Raw genomic sequence first — 23,094 nt, 5'->3', positions numbered from 1 at the left:
TGAAGTTTCTCAAAAGGTTTAGAAAGAAAAACCGAAACTTCTCCCGTCCTTCTCGAGTCCGGATTTTCCAAGATTGTCGAGTCTTCTAGGCAGCCTCAAACTTCCGGGTCCGATGGTGGACCTGGCTCTGTTCCCTCCATTTACAATGAGGAAACCCTTCTTTCAGCTTTGTCCAAGATTTTGATTTTCCTTCCTCATATCAGGTTAGGGCTCCCCACCCCGATGAGAGGGTTGATTCATCCCTTTCGGGTGAATTTTCTCTCGTATATAGATGCACCGGAAAGCGGGGTTCGCTTTCCCTTTTTTAATCCTTTGTTCTCCGCAGTTCTGAATCATTGGAACATTTGTCCCGGAATGCTCCTCCCCAATAGCTAGCGTCTTATCGTCGGCTTCTTGGGTTTGTGTTTTGAACTTGGCATTACGCCATCTCTTTCTCTCTTTGTACATTTTCATGTTCTTTCTATCTCCCATCCTCCCGGATGGGTTTTTCTGTCCAAAAGCAATAAGGCTGAACTTGATTGGAGGGGCAGCATCCTTGTCAAAGGAACTTGCCCTTCTAACCACAAAAGATGGCGCGAACGATACTTTTTCTCGTCGAGCGCCTCCATCGATCTTAACTTCCCAACCACCTGGAGGAGGTGTACTTCTTCTTCCGAGAATAATCGAGGCCTTCCCTTATCCAGAGAAGACGAGGCGGCCGTCAGGAAGATCAAATCCATTCCATGGTATCAAGAGATACATGGACTTGAAGTGGAGTATAACTCCATCCTTCAGTACTGGGGCTTGGATCATTGTGAGCTTCTAACCACCATCATTTAATTTGACTGAAGTGATATGTTTTTAATTCGACTCTTGTCCTTCTTCTTTGCGTAGCCTCCAAGAATGAACCCCGAAAGCCTCGGGGTGAAGGCCGCTAGGGCCGTTGTGACAGCCGAGCAACGATCGCCTAGAGCCTTGACCGTAGATCAAGAGGCTTCTATTCCCTCTCCCGACCCCTCTTATAGGGGTATCAGGAATATCAGGCCCGTGGCTGATGCTTCGGGTAAAGGGAAGAAACCGATGGTGGAGAGGTCTAATGTCTCTTCCTCCGCCCGAACCAAGAGGAGGCATGACACAATAGATGCTCCCTCCAATAAAAAGTCCAAAGCTTCAACGGATGGTGAGGAGGTCTTCACCCCCCAGTGGACCCTGAAGCTGACCGACAGGGTGACTCGGGATCCCGAGAAAGCTGCAGAATGGAGCTCCCTCAATCTTGCTCCTTCTGATCGCCAGGAATTTGAAGCCCTGGATGACACCTCCCTTGTTAGTCAATCTACAAGGTACCGGTCTTCTTGCTTAGTTATTTTTTCATAATTCCTTATGACTTCTTCCGATATTTTCCGCCTTCCCGAGAATGCCGTGTTGAGCTTTTATCAACACATGGAAGCATTGAGCCGGGTTGGTCGCACCAGCTCCTTGCCGCAAACTCCGTGAAGAGAATTTGGCGAAAGCCAATTCCGAAATAGACCAGCCGATCGCAGCTGCCGTGGAGCTGCAGAAAAAGCATGAGGAAGAAGTGATCTCCCTCAAGGAGGCCCTCGAAGCGTCGAAGATTCGTGCCGCTGCTGCCGAGCGCGAGGCCAGGAAGCAAAAAGCAGCTGCCACGTTGTTTGGTGACAGGCTTGAATTCAAAAGTAGGGAGCTCGAAGAACATCTGAAGTTGGCGATCCCTAGCAAGCCCGAGCATATAAAGCCAGAGCTTCGGAAGGAGTGTGTTCGGAAATACCTGAACAGCGTTCCTTTCTCCGAGCTGCTAGGTATCTACAACCTTCAAGCTTATCGCTTGGGGCAGAACGACGTTTGGGAGCGAATCCTCGGATCAATCACTGCCTTCGACACTGCTCCCTTTCGTGAGGTGTGCCACAAAGAGGTCTTCGGGAAAGTTGGTATGGATCTCCCAGACTGGGCTCAGGAAGAAGATGATCCTTTTCCAGCTGACCCTCAATATGAGGCATACCTCGCTGACGAGCCGGTACTTCCAGAGGAGAAATCACAAGCCGAGTCTCAATTTACTGCTGTAGAGGACTCAGCCGATGCCATTCTTGAGGAAGGCTCTTCTCATGATCCTGAGAAAAGTCCTCCCGACCAAGGTCCCTCGGGCAACAATGAAGAAAAGGCTTAGGGAGTTATCTTTTTGTACAGATTTACCCTCTATTTAATGAATAGACATTTCTTTCTCATGTTGGCCTTTATATTTCCCCGTCTCCTGCCGAAATCTTGCCTTGAATATCAAAGTATTAATGATAAAACTCATCCCTTAACTTTACATTCTTCGCCGAATAATAATCTTGTAGAAATATTGTGAAGATGCGTTTCGGGAAGATGCATTAATCTTCTCCACTACTTCATTTATTGCAAAGTCCGCACGTTTCCCTTCTGCGAAGTTCAAACGTTTTCTTGCCTTTGTATACCATTCAATGTTTCCAATGAATCGGAAATACATCCATTATTTTAATGGCGGTGCGACGATTGGAGGTATCTCTCGCATCAGTGCTCGCTTCCACATGTTTCCATGTGGCATCCCTCCGACCGTTGATCTTGCTTTCTACGGATTTCGAAGCATCATTTTGATCTAGGTCGTCGGTTGTCCTTAGCCTTCAACCGTCGTCTTAATACCTGAGGCTATTTAAAGCCTTCGTGGGTACTCTCCATCTATCCCGTCTTCTCGCAAGTTAGATTTGCTAAAGTGTTAAAGCGACCTTTCGTCCTTCGGCCTCGCTTCCGTATTCCTCGTACTCCAACAATAGCTCTATCAACTTCTGAACAAGTGAGTTTCTTGATTACTCATCTCTTTCCCCACTTCCCCCCTGAGTAAACTGCACAGTAGTTATACTTGGGGTTTAGTTATTTGGTTTTGTTGGAAGTAATAAAAAACTAGGGTTTTCCCTCTTGTTGTTGTCGTCTATTTCTGTACTGATACGGCTTGTTTGTTTGCATAGTGGCTCCCAAGATCAGCCCGAACTTTATCCGAGCAAAATCTTGCAAGAAAATCGTTCCGTCGGTGGTGGTTGGGGCCGGTGCGGTGGTTTCAGCTAGTGAATCCTCCAAGCGTAAGGCGATCGCTGCCGGTGAATCTTCAAGTCGATTCCCACAGCTTCTATTGATGCCGTCCTCGCGCCTCCTTTGCCCGAAGTGATCGCTCGTCTTTCCCAGGAAGATCTTGATCACTCCGTTGCCGATGGTGCCGCCGACGCCCTGCTGGTGAGATCATGGTGCACCCCCGAAAGAGACTCTTCGGGCATCTGAGGCAACTATGTTGGCGTCTGATGAAGGTGTGGTCCCAACAGGTGCTGCTCCTATTTCCAACTCCAGTGCTTGTTTGGCATCCTCCTCCTCTCCTTCCGAGTTGGAGGATTTTGCCACTAGGAAGCGCCGTCGGGTGACAAGTGATGCAGCTCATCCTTCTCTTGGTGTAGCTCATCCTTCTCATCCTTCGCCTGAATTAGTGTCAAACGAGTTTGACAGAGCGTTGGAATGGTGTACTGCTGCTCGAATGACTTCTGAGAGCGCAGCTTCTTTCCAAACTTCCGGATGAAGTCTTTACGAAGTCACCGGTGATGTAAGTCTTTCTTCATTATCCTCTCGATTCTGAAAAATTACTTTTCTCGCTCCTCGTTAACTCAGAAGTTGTTTGCAGGAGTTTTGCTGGTAACTTCCACAACTAAGTGGAAGCAGTTACTAAGCTCAGTAGATTGAGCAATGAAGTTTCTAGGCTTCGGGAAATCTCCGAAGCTAAAGATGTTGAGATTGCTCGCCTTCGGAATCTAGCTTGGGAGGTGGCAGGAGAAAAAAATTCGATGATTGGTCGTCTTCGGTCGGACTTGGATGATGCCAGGGAGAAGATCCGGCGATTGGAGCGAACAGTTGGAAAGTCGGAGCCAAAGGATCTCAAACGTTACCCGAAAGGCAAGCTGTCGTTCCTTTGCCCAAATCCCTTCCAACCGATGTTCGCAGAGCCTCGTCTTCAAGTATTTACACAAGAAGCCTTTTGTTGATATGCTGAATGCTTATAACTTGCAGAGCATCGGGATGGTGAGAACGAAGTATGGGAATCAATATTAAGGAAGGATCCTCATTTTGATACGACTCCCTACAAGGTCGTTTTTGCCATCCCGAAGTATTTACCGACCCGGGTATTCCTCCTCCCGACCGGACCAAGGATAAGATTGATCCTCCACCTTCCGATCCAGATATTATGCATTATCCGGAAGAATCTCCCGTTTATTCTCCCCTGGAAGAAGTCAATTATGACGAGCTTGTCCTGAATGCGAGTTTGGTCGAGGACCATGCTTCTCCCGGACAAGCTGGACAAAGAGTATGAAATTGCGGAGGATTTTATGCATACCGAAATATTTTTGTAATTCTTCTCTTCTTTTCCTTGAATCCCCACCAATGGTTGACTCATATGTTGGTTCTAGCAAAGTCGCGTCGATCTTGTATAACTTCTCAACAATCACCTATGATGACTTTCTTTTTTGACCGAAGATTGTATCCAGCTCTTGTAATTGTTTTGATACTGGCCTCTTTGGATCTTTTGAAGAAATAAGAAATTATCTTTATCTTGAACTTTGCTAGCCACTTGAATCGCTGTTGCATTAGGTCTTAGTTGTTTGAAACAATGCCTTTACTTAAGGATTTCCGGAGAAATACAATAAGTCTGAGAAGGAACTCACTCGGGTTTTAAACCGATGCCTTTACTTAAGGATTTTCGGAGAAATACAATAAGTCTGAGAAGGAACTCACTCGGGTTTTAAACCGATGCCTTTACTTAAGGATAATTCAAAAATTCAATAAGTCTTGAAGGAACTTACTCGGGTTTTAAACCGACGCCTTGCAAAAGGAACTCACTCGGATTTTCATCCGATGCCTCGACTTAAGAAAGTCCAAAAATTTCCATAAGTGTTGAAGGACCCACACGAATTTTCATCCGATGCTTTATATTTGGATCTTGTTCTTGAATGTGGTGTATGATGCCCCCCAATCAAAAAGATAGTTTGTTGAAAGCCAAAAATTGCATTGATTAAGTTGAAAATGATTACATCGCGAACAAAATTGAAATCATCCTCAAGGATAAAACTTTTTGAGATGCCTAGCATTCCACAAACGATCCAACTCTTTCTGGGTGTTGATGTTCTTCAGCCTGTAAGCTCCTGAACCAACCGGTTTCACAACCATATAAGGTCCTTCCCAGGAAGGGTCTAATTTTCTTTGGTGATGCGGGTCGGAAGCTAGGGTGTTTCTCAACACCAAATCTCCGGCAAAGTACCGACGATTCTTCACTCGAGTATTATAATGAGACGCTATCCTTCTTTGATAATGTTGAGTTCGTGCTATTGCCTTTGCCCGAACTTCGTCCAACAAATCAAGACTATCAAGCAGCCCTTGTTCATTTGCTTTTTCCTCGAACTCACGATCCCGTAATGTCCCTGCCATTATCTCCACTGGTGCCAATGCTTCGGATCCATATGCCAACCTGAATGGAGTTTCTCCTGTGGGTGTTCGAACCGTAGTTCTATAAGCCCACAAGACATTATGAAGTTCTTCGACCCAAGAAGCTTTGTCGCCTTCGAGTCTTCTCTTTATTTCTTCCAAAGCGTTCGGTTAGTAACCTCTACCCGTCCATTGCTTTGGGGGTATGCCACCGAGGACATACGATGCTCGATCATATATGTTCCACAGAATTGCTCAAATTGTGGACAATCGAACCGAGTACCATGGTCATTGGACAATAATCTTTGGAATCCCAAAGCGATATATGATTGATTCAAGCACAAATTTCTCCACTTTTTTCTCGCAATTGCCGCCAGAGCACATCGGCTTCTACCCATTTTGTGAAGTAATCAATTGCTACTATCGGATATTCCCGTCCGCCCGATGCCTTGGTGAATTTGCCCATGATATCAATTCCCCACATCGCAAAGGGAATGGGATTTAGAATTGAAGTCATAGTTTCCGCCGGCGCTTCGATATCGTAGCCTGAATTTGACAGCTTACCACATCGACGAACGTATTCCATAGCAGCCTTTTGGACCTTAGGCCAATATAACCCAAGTCTCGGAATTTTGTGAGCCGGGGCTCGTCCACCCATGTGAGCTCCACAAATTCCTTCATGAACCTCACCCAAAGCTGATTTTGCTCCTTCGGGGCCTATACATCTCATAAGGGGTCCAAAGCATAAGATCTTTTGTATAGTCTCCCATTCCGAATGACAAATCTAGCTGATCGAATCTTGATCAACCTTGCCTCTACCGGATCTTCGTGGTAATTTGTCATCCCTTAGATACTCGATTATTGGATCCATCCAAAGCAACGTTCGCTTCAATATAAGAAATTTATTTCTCATGATAACTTGGAAAAGTTATCTCTTCAATGTAGACCGAAGGGTCTAGATTCTTTTCCTTGGCATTGGCTAGTCGGGATAGCTCATCTCGCCACCGAATTTTCATTCCTCGAAATCCGAGATATCTTCAAATTCCGAAATTGGTTTTGAAATGCCCGCACTATCTCTTGATATTTCTGCAAGCGTGGTTCTTTAATACCATACTCCCCCTGGACTTGGTTGACTATAAGTTGGGAGTCACTATAAATAGTAACATCTGCAATAGATAATGCTTTTGACAACCGAAGTCCTACTATCAGAGCCTCATATTCTGCTTCGTTATTACTTGCGTCAAATGCGAATCTCAAAGCATATCGAATAATAAATCCTGCTGGACTTTTTAATAGAATTCCAGCTCCTGCTCCATCTTTATTCTCGAACCATCCACATATACCTCCCAAGTGGTTGGTATAATGGGATCCTCAATGGTGGGTTCCACCGGTGCAGTAGTTTCTACTACAAAGTCGGCTTATGCCCGAGCCTTGATTGCAGTTCTGGGCTTAAAGCTCACTTGGAACTCGCTGAGTTCAACCGACCAGGACACCATCCTTCCAAACAAATCAGGTTTGTTAAGAACTTTACTAAGAGGAAAAGTTATAAATACCTCAATTGGATAAGCCTGAAAATATGGCCTTAGCTTCCCGGCGGCCATCATGAGAGCCGAGCCCGCTTCTCAATCCGTGAATATCTTGTCTCCGCATCTAGCAACACGTGGCTTACATAGTAAATCGGCCACTATTTTTTATCTTTTTCCCGAACAAGTACTGCACTGACCGCCGAAAGGGACGTCGCTAGATATAGCTGTAATATTTCCCCCTTCTCCTGTCCGGACAGGATCGGTGGTTGTCCAAGTGCTTCTTTTAATTCCTCGAAAGCTTTCCGGCACTCTTCAGTCCACTTTGCTTCCTTATCGCCCTTCAGGTCTTTAAGTGCCTTGAAGAAAGGCAAACATTTTCTCCGACTTGGAGATGAATCGATTTAAAGCAAGAACTCTCCCCGTTAAACACCGCACATCCCGAACAGTTTTGGGAGCCTCCATATCAATCGAGCTTGTATTTTGGCAGGATTAGCCTCAATTCCCTCTCGTGATACCATGAAGCCCAAAAATTTGCCCGAGGAGACTCCAAAGGCACATTTTTCTCGGGTTTAGCTTCATTTGATGTTTCTCCGCAGATCTGAGAATACCTCGCCCAAGTCTGCAATATGATTTGCTTTTGTAAAGCTTTTCACTAGCATGTCGTCAACATAAGCTTCAACATTCTTTCCTATCAGCTTTTTGAAAATCTTGTTGACGGCCCTCCGATATGTTGCTCCCGCATTCTTCGGGCCAAAAGGCATGACCTTGTAATAATAGCTCTCACGATCAGTCATGAAAGCCGTATACTTCTCATCCTCCTTATTCATAAGGATCCGATTATACCCGAGTAGGCATCCATGAAACTTAAAGTTTCATATCCTGCAATCGCATCTATCAAGAGGTCAATCCGAGGCAACGGGTAGCAATCTTTTGGGCAAGCTTTGTTAAGATCCGTGTAGTCTGTACACATCCTCCACTTCCCATTCGCCTTTTTTACCATTACCACGTTGGCCAACCAAGTTGGGCACTCAATTGGTTCTATGAAACCAGAATTCTTAAGTTTTTCAACTTCGCTTCGAACGGCTTCATACTTTTCAATGGAGAAATTTCTTCTTTCTCGTATCACCGGTTTCGCCTTAGGGTCCATCCAGAGTTTGTGCTCTGCAATGGCCCGATCGATTCCGGGCATGTCCTCAGCAGACCATGCAAATACATCTTTATTCTCGTTGAAGAAAAAACTTCAACTCATCTTTAAATTCTTCCAAATGCTCGGACCCAATATAAGTAATGTTTTTCTCATCCTCGGTACACACCTGGATTTGTTCCAGCTTCTCCACCGGTTCGGGTCTTTGCATCTCTGTCTCTTCCCGATCATCTCGAACTTCTATGGGGAGGGCAGTTACCTTCCTCGGGCCCTCCTTGTCTTTTAAATAGGCAACATAACACCGCCGAGAGATCTTCCCGTTAGAGGAGACTTGACCAATTCCCATATCAGTCGGGAATTTTATCTTCAGGTGCTTTGTTGAAACAATAGCACCTATCTTGGATAAAGATGGTCGCCCGAGGATTATATTATAAGTCGGGCAGTTCACGAACCACCAAAAAATTGATTCGGACAGTTTGTTTCCTTAGGAAAACTTCCAATGGATAAATCCAACCGGACCGATCCTTCCGCCACCGCAGATGACCCCGCAAAACCATATAGATGTGTGGATGAAGGTTTCATCAAGTCCCGATCCACCTTCAATTTTTGATCCACTTCGTAGGAAATTAGGTCAGCCGCAGCACTCGTATCAATCAAAACTCTATGCACTTCCCGTCGTGCAATCTCTACCTTGATGACTCTAGCATCATCATGAGGTAAACAAACATCTCTTTCGTCTTCCTCGCTAAAGGTGATAGAATCTTCACCATTCAGCTTCTTCCGCTTCTCGCTCTCTCCGGTTCCAACAAATTTGGATTTTGTTTTCGACTCGGAGTGATTCGGGCTCTGGTCCCCCGAAGATGGTAAGGATTGGTGACCGAGTAGCTTCAATCACCTCCTTGCCCTTCTTAGATTTCGGGGCCTCCCTTGATCGTTCCGAACCAACCAAACGATCCCTTTTCGGAGCAGCCGCACGTGGCTCACGTGGCTCCTCCCTTCTTCGCTAACGAAATCGGACAGATGTCCCCGAGATATTAATCTCTCAATATCTGCCTTCGATGACGACAATCATTAGTATAATGACCATAGTCCTTGTGGAATCGGCAATACTTTTCTCGATCCCGCTCGCTCTCCGAGTTTCAAAAGAATTTTAGGCGGCCACTTTAAAATATTTTTTCTTTTGAGGATATTTAAAATATCAGCCCGAGGAGCATTCAATGGAGTGTACTCACTTTTACCGGGGGACCTTTGGCGCCAAGGCTGAGATTTTCCAACCCGATCACGAACATTTTTCTTTGGCTTCGCTTCTGCTCAGGAGCCTTCTGTTCCTTATTGGAGACTTTATTATCTCCTTGGCACACATCTAGAATCTCCATGACTTCAGCCTCGCTTTTGGCATCTCTCGTACCAACTCGAGCATAAGTCGCAGGCATATCCCGTAGTAATAACTCCAGGAGTTTCCGATTAGTGAGTCCCGTGAATAGAGCAGCTTTTGGCTACTTGTTCATCCAAATTTTCTATCTCCATCGTCACTTTGTTGAATCTTTTCGGAAACTCTCTCGATTGATTCGCTCTTTCCTTGTTTGATAGTAAACAAGGTTTCTTCCGTTTTCTTGACTCGTATTCCACTCTCGGAATCGCCTATGAATTGGCGCGCAATTCGTCAAAGTTTACGATCCTTCCGAGGGGAGGTTCGAAAACCACTTTTGTGTTGCTCCAGTAAGTGATGAACCAAAAACCTCGCATAAAATTTCATCGAATTACTCGAAACCGCCATGGTCCGTTGGTAATAGCCGATGTGAGCTGTTGGATCTCCTGAGCCATCGAATGTTGAAAAGGTAGGCAAACGGAAGTTACGGGGAAACCGATATCCCGCAATTGGCTCGGCAAAGGAGTCTTCCGAATGACCGAGTAAATATCCTCGCTTATTCTTCCCTTAGCCAACCGCCCTAATTTCTCATTGATGTTGGCCAATTCTTGACCAATCTGGGTCGGGTGATCTTCAAGCAATATGATCACGACCTCGATTAACACGATCATCCCGTGCTACTCGATCATCACGAACAGCCCGTCCTTCCCGAGCATTCCGCTCGTCGCGAATCGCTCGATCATCACGAACGGTTCTTCCGACAATGGGTGAGTGAGTTCTTACCCCGTATCCAACCTTGTGTTTGAATCGCTTGTACTCTCTTGCGGTCCGTCGAACCGATCGTCTCGCCTCGGTTGATCATCGATCCTCCTAAGTCCTCGGTCTCCTTCACGGAAATTCTGATCGATATTCCGGTCTTTAGCCAATCTCTGGTCACGTGGCAATGCACGTCTCCCTGAATCGCGTTGATCAGGCTCTTGTGGTAAAACCACTCGTCTAGTGAGCATGCGGAGTGCTTGGCTCACCTCCAAGAGTTGAATCTTTACCTGATCCAATTGATCTTGGATTGTATCAGGAGGATTACGTCCTCCCTGGCCACCATCTACCTCGATAGGATTTTGGCTTTCCTGGGGAATATCTGGATTATTCAATCCAGGGATCTGAACACCGGAATTGCGTTGTGTAGTGGCTACTGCGGCTGCTGATCTAGAGGACTCCTGAGATAACCTTTAGGTTATGTGATGATTATCCCTTCGATAATGATTATCCACAGCCGTCAATTCGAGTCTGCCATTATTAGGGTGATTACCCTAATCCATAAGTAGGATTAGGGCGCGCTTGCAGCCGAATAAGCTTTCTTCTTCAGCAAGCCATCTTCCGGATCCGGTTCGCTCGGGAGCGAGTCGGATCTCTCCGTCTCGACCGTGGTCGAGGGTCGGACCAGGTATGAACCCGGTCTGATCATAATCTCTCCATATCAATGGGCGACATCAGCTGACTAAGCAACATATCCACTCCAAGCAGGAGATTAGGCGCCAGATCCATAATGGTCAGAGCACACCCCAACTTCGCTAGGATATGGCTGCGTAACAAACTCTCTGACTTTCATGGGATATGATTGTGGGATGTCACGGCCTTAGTACTCTACTAAGCTAACCGTGCCGACACTCAGCACCCCGCCAATACTAAGTCAGCCCACAACACCACTATGAGAGTGAGGAGGAGAGAATTGAAGTTTATGGAAGAGAGTTTGAGAAAACAGGACTTTTATTACTCTGAACTTGCTTACAAGCTCTTAGACTCAATTGCTTGGTGCCTCTCCTATTTATTGGCACTCTATTATACAAATGCATCAACGACAATGTAGCGCCACTTTGTGTCATTAAGCTTGCAACTCTCTCATGCGATGGGGAGCCTCTCCAGCATCAACAACCTTCTGATGGAAAAATCAGATGCATCTGTATGTACCTCAAATGGTTTACCATAAGTTGGCAATTGCAAGCATTGGTTCCTCTATGATCGCCTTTTTCAAGTCATCAAAGGCATCTTGGCATGAGTTGGACCAGTCCCATGCCTAGTTGTTCTTTAGAAGATCCATGAGTGGAGCTGCCCTCTTGGAGTGCGCCGCTATGAACCAACAATAGTAGTTCACTAGGCCAAGGCATGACCTCAATTCAATAACTTTGGTAGGTGCTTCCCATTCTTGAATAGCTCATATCTTACTCTCATCCATCCTTAGTGTTCCACCCCCTACCTTATGACCTAAAAATATCACCTCTTCTCGAGCAAACGAGCACTTCTCCTTCTTAACATAGAGTTGGTTGTCCTTTAGTGTTCGAAAAACAACCCTTAAGTGTTGAGCATTGATAGACCCCTCATCTCACGAGTCTATACTCACAGGCAAGGAAGAGAGATACAAGATCTGCTGCACAGCAGCCAGGAATAGAAGGAAATACTTGAGAAATATTTACTGGCTTATAGGAATAAATGTGGGGTGATTCTGTTAAGATACATGATGCCTTTTAGGATTGGATTTGGAGTGATTTGGTTAAGGGATTATGTTAGGAAAATAATTACTATTAGTAGGGGAAGGGAGAATAGGAGATTACGCGTTTTGAGTTGTTAAGGAAATAAGGGAGGGGTCAATTGCTCTCGGGTAGAATAGGATCACTTACGGCTGTAGTGTGTTATATTCTGGAGATTATTTGATTTAAGTTCAGTATTGCTATTATCTTTTTGTGCCAATTTGTCCATTGTTCTTCTATTGAGATCGGGGTCCTATCAATTTGGTATCAGAGCCATTGATTCCAGGGGAATGGTAAAGAGTCGAATGGAGCAAAGGGTAGAGGACTTGGAAAGTATCGTGAAAGAGATTCAAGGACAAGCAGGGGTATTAGCACAACAAATAGAAAAAGGAGAAAAAGCTAATGAAGACTTTAGAGAGGAACTGAGGTTTATGTTTATGAAAGGAAAATCAGCCGATGTGCATACCTTAATGCCAAAGATGACTGAGATCGATGGAACTCCAGCGTACGACGAGAGATTGGGCAAAACAGAGAAGTCGAGAGACTTCCTTCCTAGGCAACTTCAAGTGCCGATCTTTATGGGAGAAGATCCAATGGGGTGGATCGCAAGGGCTGAGAGGTATTTTGATTTGTATAAACTGAGCGATGGAGAGAAACTCCGAATTGCAACTCTTTGTTTTGAAGGGGCAGCATTGGGGTGGATACGCTTCCGAAAATTGCAGCAGCCATTGTTATCGTGGAGAGGATTGAAAGAATCGATGATCCAGCGATTTAGCTTGGCACAGATGAAGACTCCCCAAGAGGCGATGATTAACCATAAGCAGAGTGGGACGTTTGCAGCATATAGAGAAGGGTTTGAGAAACTTGCAGCGGCTGCCGGAGCGGTAGAAGAAGAATGGTTGAAAGGGGTGTTTCTGGCTAGATTAAAAGAAGAGGTGAGGGCTGAGGTTCGATTATTTGGCCTCACTAATCTGGGCCAAATAATGGATCTGGCCCAAGCGGTGGAGGCCAAGAATGGAGTTGAGAAATTTAAGAAATCCACTTGGGCCCAGCCCACTCAAACGGCCCAAACTTCACGCTACATAAATTTCAGCCCATCCAACACCAATAATAAAGGAACCGGAATGAACCAGGGATTTAACACTCTGATTCGCGCAAACCAAAAAGTTGAACCATCGTCTTCTTCCTCACATTCTCGATCTGCAACTACAGTGGCGACAGGAAGCTCCGGACGATCACGATGGCTATCCCAGGAAGAAATCAAATATAAAATGGACAAAGGAGTGTGTTTTGGGTGCGACGCTCCATACTCCAAAGGCCATCGATGCCCCCTGAAGCAACTAAGGTTGTTGTTACTACACGACGACGATAATCCAGAAGTTGCAGCGTCAGTAGGAGTGCTCGATGACGACAGTACTAAAGTCGAAATGGAACCTATGCTTGAGACGGAACTCTCGCATACTTCCTTGGTGGGAATCAATTCACCACATACCCTGAAACTGACGGGAAGATAAATGGTTGTGAGGTCATCGTTTTGATTGATTGTGGTGCAACGCACAACTTCATTGCTCAAGAGTTGGTGGAGCCGTTGGGTTTGAAGGTCCACAAGACAAAATTTCAGGTCGCTTTAGGAAATGGAACGATTAGCAAAGGTATTGGAGTCTGTCAACAGATTCCGATTCACTTGGGCAGTGAGGTCTTTGTACAAAATTTTTACCCTTTCAATTTGGGTAGCATTGATATAATCTTGGGCGTAGAATGGTTGCAAACACTCGGGGAGGTCTGAAGTAATTGGCGTTTGAGAACCATGAGTTTTGAGTGGCAAGGACGACCCGCGAAACTGAATGGGGAGCCGACTTTGCTGCGATTGGAAACGACATTGAAAGCGTGCTACAGTCCGTTCAAGCAGGCGGTAATGGATACTGGCTGCAGCCTCAACATCCCGAATGTGATGCTATAGAGGGACACGAGAGTACAGCAGTATCCAATTTATTAACTAATTTTGCTCCACTATTTGCGGAACCCACTGAATTGCCGCCAAGGAGGAAACAAGACCACAGGATATGACTAGCCGAGAGAAGTACACCACCTAATATTTGACCCTATCATTACCCACACTCTCAAAAGAATGAGGGTCGAAAGGTTGGTACAAGAAATGTTAATGGCAAGATTGGTACGGCCTAATGTGAGTCCTTACTCCAGTCCGGTATTGTTGGTCCGAAAGAAGGATGGCAGGCGGCGCTTCTGCGTGGATTATCGTGCCCTAAATAAACTAACGGTTCCTGACAAGTTCCCTATTCCCGCAATTGACAAACTGTTGGATGAGTTAGGAGGAGCCACAGTGTTCACCAAGCTTGATTTGAAAGCAGGTTACCACTAGATCAGAATGGTGGAAGGTGATGAGGAAAAGACGGCCTTACGTACCCATAATGGGCATTACGAGTTCCTGGTGATGCCATTTGGGCTCTCGAATGCCCCGGCCGCACTTCAATCACTCATGAATGAGGTATTTTGGGAACATTTGCGAAAATTTATTTTGGTGTTCTTTGACGATATTTTGGTGTATAGACCTTGGAGGAATATGTGGGTCATTTACGAACCACCTTTATACTCTTCACATAGCACAACCTCGTCGTCAACCGAAAAAAATGCATGTTTGATGTTGCTACACTGGAGTATTTAGGGCACATCATATCTAAAGACGAAGTTGCAGCGGATCCACGGAAGATCAAGTGCATGGTGGAGTGGCCCCAACCCAAAAATCTTAAAGCCCTATGAGGGTTTTTGAGGTTTAACTGGGTATTACCGCATATTCGTCCAAAATTATGGTAAGATTGCCACTCCGCTCACTAACTTATTGAAGAAAGATGCATTTCAATGGAATAACGAGGCAACAACGGCGTTTAACACCCTAAAGACAGCCATGACAACCATTCCAGTGTTGGTTATGCCCGACTTCACAAAGGAGTTTTGGGTGAAAACTGATGCTTCAGGTTTTGGGCAAGGTGCGGTTTTGACGCAAGATGGCCATCAATTGTTTACTAGAGCCAAGTGTTGCCCCCTCGAGCACAAACCATGTCTATCTATGAGAAAGAACTAATGGCAATTGTGCTAGCTATCCAGAAATGGTAGCACTACTTGATGGGGAGACGCTTCAAAGTACAAACTGATCAAAAAAGTTTGAAATATTTGCTGGAACAACGCATTGTGGCTACTGATCAACAAAAGTGGGTCTTGAAGCTATTGGGATTTGATTTTGAGATATTGTACTGTCCGAGCAGCAAGAACAAAGCCGCCGACGCTCTCTCGCGACGGTCAGAGGGTGATATGCAGCTTCTCTCTATGACAGAAACAACCTGGCGGAAAGTAAGGGTTTAGATGCGAAAGTTCACGCCTCAGAACGTTACCAAAAGATTATTCAAGCCTTGATGAAAGGATCCCAAGACTATCCTAGCTATCAGCTCCAACACAGAACATTTCTCTATAAAAATAGGTTAGTCATCCCTGAAGGATACCCCCTAATCCCCAAATTATTGTCCGAGTATCACTCCACCCCATTCGGTGGACATTCAAGATTTCTGCGGACCTACAAGTGATTGACGGCTATGGTCTATTGGGTGGGAATGAAGGCTGTTGTTCATGACTTTGTGGCTAGTTGTGATGCTTGCCAGCTGCAGTAAATACTTAGCTATGAAACCCGTAGGTCTCCTTCAACCGCTGCCAATTTTGGAACCCATTTGGGAGGATATTAGTATGGATTTTATTGGCGGGTTACCCAAGACTAAAGGCGGGGGATACAGTGCTGGTGGTAGTTGATCGTCTCTCAAAATACGCCCATTTCCTTGCTCTTTCGCACCCTTACCCCACGAAGGATGTGGCTGTCTCCTTCACTAGGGAAGTTATCCGCTTGCATGGATTTCCGCAACCCATTGTTTCTGATCGAGATTGTGTCTTCCTTAGTCAATTTTGGATGGAATTATTCAAACTAGCAGGCACCCACCTGAAGTATAGCAGCGCCTATCATCCACAAACCGATGGCCAAACAGAAGTGGTGAATCGCAGCCTTGAAGTTTACTTACGTTGTTTTTGCTCTCGCCAACCAAAGGATTGGATTAATTGGTTACCTTGGGCGGAGTATTGGTACAACAAGACATTTCATTCAGCCACTAAAATGTCTCCATTTCAAATTGTGTATGGCCGTGAACCACCTTGGCTTTTGCATTGGGAAGATGGTCGGTCCAAGGTCGATGTTGATGTGTTCCTTCGTGAGCGCAATCGTGTACTGGATGATCTCAAATCTAACCTCCGGGTGACCCAAGAACGGATGCACGCTTCCGCGGATCCCAATTGCCGAGAAGTGCACTACAAAGTGGGGGATGAGGTCTTTCTTAAGCTCCAGCCTTATCGTTTTCAAAAGCTTGCCAACCGCCCAAATGAAAAGCTAAGTCATCATTTCTATGGGCCATACCAAATCATAGAGCAAGTGGGCCCAGCTGCCTATCGGTTACAATTACCAGAAGGGACTTGCATCCACCCTGTGTTCCACGTTTCGCAGTTGAAACCAGCAGTTGGTCAACACATGGTTCCCCAGCCTCTTCCCTCCTGTTTGCGAGAGAACGGCGAGTTACAACTCACAACAGAACATTTGATCAGCATTCGTTTCTCTGTTTAGGGGGTATTGGAAGTTCTGATTAGTGGAAAGGACTTCCCTCTTGTGAGAATACATGGGAAGATTTTGATGCGCTGCAGTCCAATTTTCCAGACTTTCACCTTGAGGACAAGGTGAAACTTTTGGAGGGGAGTATTGATAGACCCCTCATCTCACGAGTCTATACTCGCAGGCAAGGAAAGAGAGGTACAAGATCTGTTGCACAGCAGCCAGGAATAGAAGGAAATACTTGAGAAATATTTACTGGCTTATAGGAATAAATGTGGGGGATTCTGTTAAGATACAGGATGCCTTTTAGGATTGGATTTGGAGTGATTTGGTTCAGGAATTATGTTAGGAAAATAATTACTATTAGTAGGGGAAGGGAGAATAGGAGATTATGCGTTTTGAGTTGTTAGGGAAATAAGGGAGGGGGCAATTGCTCTCGAGTAGAATAGGATCACCTACGGCTGTAGTGTGTTCTGTCTGGAGATTATTTGATCTAAGTTCAGTATTGCTATTATCTTTTTGTGCCAATTTGTCCATTGTTCTTCTGTTGAGATCGGGGTCTTATCAAGCATGCTCCTCTAGGGTATTATTACAGATGATGATGTCATCTAAGGATACTACCACGAACTTTTTGCGGTAGGGCTGGAAGATTTTGTTCATCAAGGTACAGAATGTGGCCGGTGTGTTGGTGAGACCACAGGGCATAACTAAGAACTCGTATGCACCATACCGAGTTACATATGCAGTCTTTGGCTCATCTTCTTTGGCAATATAGACTTGATAGTATTCTGACCACAGATCAAACTTGGTAAAGTATCTTGCACCACCAAACCCATCAAAGAAATGGGATATTTGTTTTTGATGGTTACCTTATTCAACACCCTGTAGTCGATATTTAGCCACAGTGACTCACCATGCTTCCGTTGGAACAATAATGGCGCATACTAGGGAGCCTTAGAAAGTCGTATAAAGCTAACATCAAGTAGAACTTTGAGTTATTTCTTTAGCTCCTCCAACTCCTGTGGGGACATTGATGCAACCATGATTGGACCCCCTAAAATTGGGTCCAAAAACTAGATCCAAAAAGGGGCACTTAAAGCTGGCCGAATAACCCAGGGTTATTTTGTTCATTTTCCAATCCCCATTTTGGGGCTCAATATTGATCTTGACAAAATCCCCTGGATCCAAGGGTTAGGGATGTACTTTCAGTTTTCTGTTTGAATGAGTAGTTTAAGAGCTATAGTCCTTTTAAAATTATATTGAATTAGTTGATTGTGGATAAGATTCCTTATCTAGAAAGGGGATCATATATTTTAGATTTTGTTTCTATGTAGAAGTCAGTTATTTAAGTTCCTTACAGTTTGTTTATTTCTGAAATTAGCCATTTGAGTCTATTTTAGTAAGTGTTTGTTAAGTAGTAAGGTTGTTGGATCCCTATTAGATAGGGAGTCCCAAGTTGAGTCAAAGTGTCTTGTAATTGGCTATAGGTACCTATTTATTTCATAAGAAAGCAAATTGGATTAATTCAGTTAAACAGAGGCTTGGGCCGGGGAGAAGGAAACCCTTACGGCCTGGGCTGGAGAGTAATTCTCAGACTTCAGAAATTCCAGAAAGCAACTTCATCTTCTTCAAGTAATCAAGCATCTAGTCACAGCATTCAAGTACAGCCATCTTCAAGCATTCAAGTAAGTCAAAGAAGCACGCACACCCCATTCCAGCCCTCCCTCTCTTGGCCGCAACCTTCCCTAAGCGCTCCCCCCTCATCCCCACTACATCCCCAGCCTCTTCCCCCTCTTGCCCTAACACCTGCAAGCGTCTCTTCCCCTTCTCTCCCACGGCTCCCAAGTCCCACTCCCTTTAGGAAATCCCTATTCTCTACTCTGTTTTAACCCATTCTCCCTCCATTGGGATGGCATAACCTTCTAGACCTCATCCCTACTCTTAGTTTCCTCAAAGCAGTCCAATTCCCCTAAGTTCTAAAAAACCTACACTTAATCTTCTTCCTTGAGTTTTGCAAAATTTTCAGAATTTCAAAAATCTGAATTTATTTAAGCTCTATCAATTAGATCCTATTCTAGCTGAAGGAACTACAATAGAAGACAGTTCTGATCTGCAAAACCTGCAAGCCTAGCCCCTCTCCCAATCCTAACTAAAACCCTAGCTTGCCATAGAATTTAAATTTCAAATCTGAATTTTGAAATTCAATAGAATTCAGATCTGATTTCCATATTCAGCAGGCTTAGAGACCGTAAAACCCCTAGCGAAACACCCAGAAACTCTATTTTCTGCCAGTTCCTATCAAAGAAGATCCTGAAGATCTAACACAAACCCTGGTTACATTAGACATCCAATAAGGTGCCATGGAAGGTGGTTTGGCATTGGACTCCAACTCGATCACATGGTCCACCTCTCTCTCCGGTGGAAGTCTCTTGGGTAGTTCTAGGGGCATAACATCCTTGAAACCTCTTCAAAGGTCTTCTCAATTTGCTTAAGCAATACCTTTGTAGGAGCATCTTCCTTTTGTTCAAATAGTGCCGCCAAATTGGTGATCTCCACCCTTCTTTACTCCTTTCTCCAACTGATGGCAGAAAGAAGTTTAGAACCTTCCTTAGTTCCTCGAATCATCAGGATCATGCATGGTGTGCCTTCCTCCATGATGCACACCGTGCTAATGAAGGCATTGGCATGGCCTTGACTCAACTTAGGAACTTCATACCCAATACTACCTAAAAGTCATCCATGACCACCACAGACAAGTCCATAGTGCCCTTCCATGCTCCGATAGTCATCTCGATCCCTCAAGCAACACCATTGATGGGGCGAGCTAGTTAATTGTCTTAGGCCATCCTCTACTAGTTTGGCCTTAGTGGCACCTAGTTGTTGTAGGGACCCCATGGCCACTTCTTCCGCACCCTTCCCTTCGAGTAACGCATTGAGAGCCTTCCTCTTAGGCAATCTCTAGCCCAATGTGGACCATCACAAAGGAAGCAATTGTCCCTGGATGTGACCTTGTTATTCTTGTCTTGTTGAGGGTTGCCTTCCTTACTTTAAGAGGGCTTGCTCGTGCCTTCCTGAAGTGATTGGTCTTGGACCCTTCCCCCCCCCCCCCACCTTTGCCAACATGCTCCTTCTTGGCCTTCGGGTGCTCTTTTCTTTTGAACTCCACAAATGACTCTGCCACTACTATAGCCAATGCAAGATCTTGTATGCCACGACGTTGTAACTCTTGCAAAGCCCAACATTGGAGACCACCTATAAAGTCAAAGAGAAGTTCTTCTTCAGTCATACTCGAGACTTCTAGCATAACTGTGGAGAACTCTTTGATGTAATCCCAAATAGATCCATGTGCTTAAACCTTTTAATAATTCTTCTAGCCAAGAAAGCTGTATTTTCTATATAGAATTGCTTCTTGAATTCCTTCTTGAAATTATCCCAAGTGTCTATGGTGCAAGTGCCTCTTGCCATGTTGGCATGCCTCCTTTGCCACCATAGAGTTTCTGTCTTGGTGAGGTAAAGCGTATCCTTATTTTTATGGCTCATCTTTGATTGTCATTGCCTCAAAGTACCTTTGCATATGCCATAGGAAGTTGTCAACCTCCCTTACATCCCTCATTTCCTCAAATGGCTTAGGCTTTGGCACCTATATCTTAGGTGCCTTCGGCCATATAGTGGCTCCTCCGGTCATCAACCTCCTACAAGTTGCCAATTCCTCACTCAACTCCTTGACACGAGCTTCCACTTGGGGCACCCTTTCCAACACTTGAGCTTTGAAGGCATCAAGTTGTTGTTGTTTATGTGCCATAGTGTTGAGAGCTCCCAATAAGGATTCCCTGAGCTTCTCCACCCGACTGTTGAGCTCCTTCCTACTTTGCTCTTCAACATCAAGAAGTTCCCTTATCTTGGCCATTGCCAACTCAACAAAGTTAGGCATGGCTCCATAGCACTTTCAACATCAACCAACTTGTCCTTGCCCCATTCGCTTCTCCTTGTTGGTATTGGTCTCCCTTCTGCTAGTTATGATGATTATACCTAGAAGCTTGACCATGTAACAATTGAAGCTCTGGTACCAAATTACCACAACCTAGTACTCTACTAGACAAACCTGTGCCAACACTTAGCACCCCGTTAGTACTAAGTCAGCCCACAACACCACTACACAAGTGAGAAGGAGAGAATTGAAGTTTATGGTAGAGAGTTTGAGAATAGAACTTCTATTACTCTTGAACTTGTATATAAGCTCTTAGACTCAATTGCTTGGTGCCTCTCCACAACAAGTCCTCCCCTATTTATAGGCACTCTACTATACAATGTATGGATAGGATCTATGCAAGCGTCTTCATCCAATGGTGGAGAACTAGTTCTACATATTTCTAAAGTAGATTTCTAGAAGCTAGATATTTACAGAAGGATAGATCTTTCTAGACTTCTCCCTAGGTATAGGATCTTCTAAATAATGCACTAATCTTAGCTCAGTAGGAACTTTTATGAACTAGGCCATGTGGGCCTCACAAGTTAGGCCTATAGGCTTATCAGGTTGGTCCGGTGGGCCTATATTTAGGCGGGCTATAACAGTGAGCCCATTATGGAATGTCATAACCACCAAAGATCCTACGAACATAATAGGATGGAAATCAACACCAGCTAGACCATCCAATTGCCCACAATGATCAAGTCATATTATTTAAACCCCTCACCTACTTCACTCAAAGGTAATTAATGAAAGCTCATTTCTCACTAACTCAGTAATTACTTAGTACGGAGCCTTTCTCAGCCACAGCCTCGGGGTAGTGTTGCTTCCACTAACTAACTGAATCCTCGAAGGCAGCTTCCCAACCAACCAAGTCAGCCCGCACTCACCATTTCCATTGTGACTAGGTTCCATTTAGATCAACACACCTAGTAGGTTGGTTTGGGATGCAACAATTTGAAACAAAATATACCTAGTGGAATAGGTTCAGCTTGGAGAACTACTTCTCAAATTTGATGCCAAATGAAGAAACCAAGTATATTTTGGTTCCACAAGATCATTCTAGGAAGGTGCATAAATTTCTCTATTTACCTTTCCGGTCCACCAGTATTGCAATGGTGTTTGTTTTAACATGAAAGAACTTTTGGTTTCAAGTAAGCCTGATGTAATTGAGATTAAAAAAAATTAATCATATTTTATGATTTTCACCCAATTTAAATATCTTGATTAAACTTTGGGTAGACGAACTCGTGATGGAGGAGGGAGAAGAACCAAGAAATTTGGATGAGAGAGAAAATTTTGGTGATGGCGATATTTGCAGCCAGCAAGGGGAGGGGAGGACCTCTTATCTGCTCAAGGGGTGGTAAGCAAGTTTCTTAAGCTAGTGTGGTAGGGTGGGGCTCAGGAATTTCCTTGGAAAGCCTTCTAGAGCCAATTTAGGCTGGAAAATACAGGCACGTGGTGATCCCTCAGGCAGAGTATGAGATGCAACATAACCATTCAGGTTTGCTCTAATTGGTAGGTTTTATTTCTGGAAAACCACTACAGATGAGGTGCGAAAGGAGGTGCTAGCATGGAAGTAGGGGCTGTAATCAGCCTGCGCTCTATAGCGAAGGGGTTTGTAAATTTTCAATTCAGTTCTTAGGGCGATATGGCCGATATTTGGAGACATGGTCCATGTGGGATTGGTTCACAATTGATGTGGTTTCAATGATAAAGGCTAGGCTTTAACATTAATGCTGCCCAACTTCTATGAAATTGGTTTGGGTGTGTTTCTCGGAGTTGCCATTAGAATGTTGGCATGTCATGTACTATTTTCTAAGGCAATAGGTAGTCCTATTGCTCTAGACACTAGAATGAAGCAGGGAATGTTAGGGAACTTTGCCCATATCCTGGTAGAAGTGGACAAGGAATTTGAGCGAGTGGATGAAGTTCAAGTTGAGCAAAGTGAACCCGGATCAGGGAATGTCTTCAGTGTAGTGAATGAGGCTAGGGAGAAAATGTGTTGCTCTTGTAGGCAATTTGGTCACTTAGAAACCCAATATACCTTCAAAAAATCCCAGCCTTTTGTGGTGGTGGAGGAGCTACCAATGACAAGGAAGAAGACCCTTGACGGAGTTCTAGTGGTGAAAGATGCGTTGGTTGGTGTGGATAGGAAGGAGTCCACTCTGAGTACAACTCTGGCAAATTTGGTGGAAATCCCTATTTTTTTCTCAATCTTTTGATGCTTAGAAGCCATTAAGATGAGAAAAAGATGGATGATGAAGTGGATACTAGAGTTTTAAATTTTGAAAATTCAGAAATTTTTTAAAAATTTTTGAAAAGGATATAGTGGTAGCCACGTTGCCAATAGAGGGGCCCACACAAAGCAATTTGCACAGGAGGGGATTCTTAGAACTCAAAATCTGGGGAGAACTTGGAGTCCACCATGAATCAA

The 23,094-nt window shown here is 44.6% G+C and overlaps 1 protein-coding gene across 1 annotated transcript in view; it reads right to left on the bottom strand.

The window, feature by feature from the left end:
• Positions 1–23,094, bottom strand: part of LOC149024895 (actin-interacting protein 1-2-like) — a 54,475-nt gene that overhangs the window by 29,984 nt on the left and 1,397 nt on the right. The gene's annotated exons all lie outside the window — the stretch shown is intronic.

Source organism: Hakea prostrata, chromosome 2 (genome assembly GCF_041222555.1).
Source record: "Hakea prostrata isolate BN-2017 chromosome 2, UWA_Hpros_2, whole genome shotgun sequence".
In the NCBI taxonomy this organism is placed as follows: Eukaryota; Viridiplantae; Streptophyta; class Magnoliopsida; order Proteales; family Proteaceae; genus Hakea; species Hakea prostrata.
This window is presented reverse-complemented; position numbering and strand designations above follow the sequence as displayed.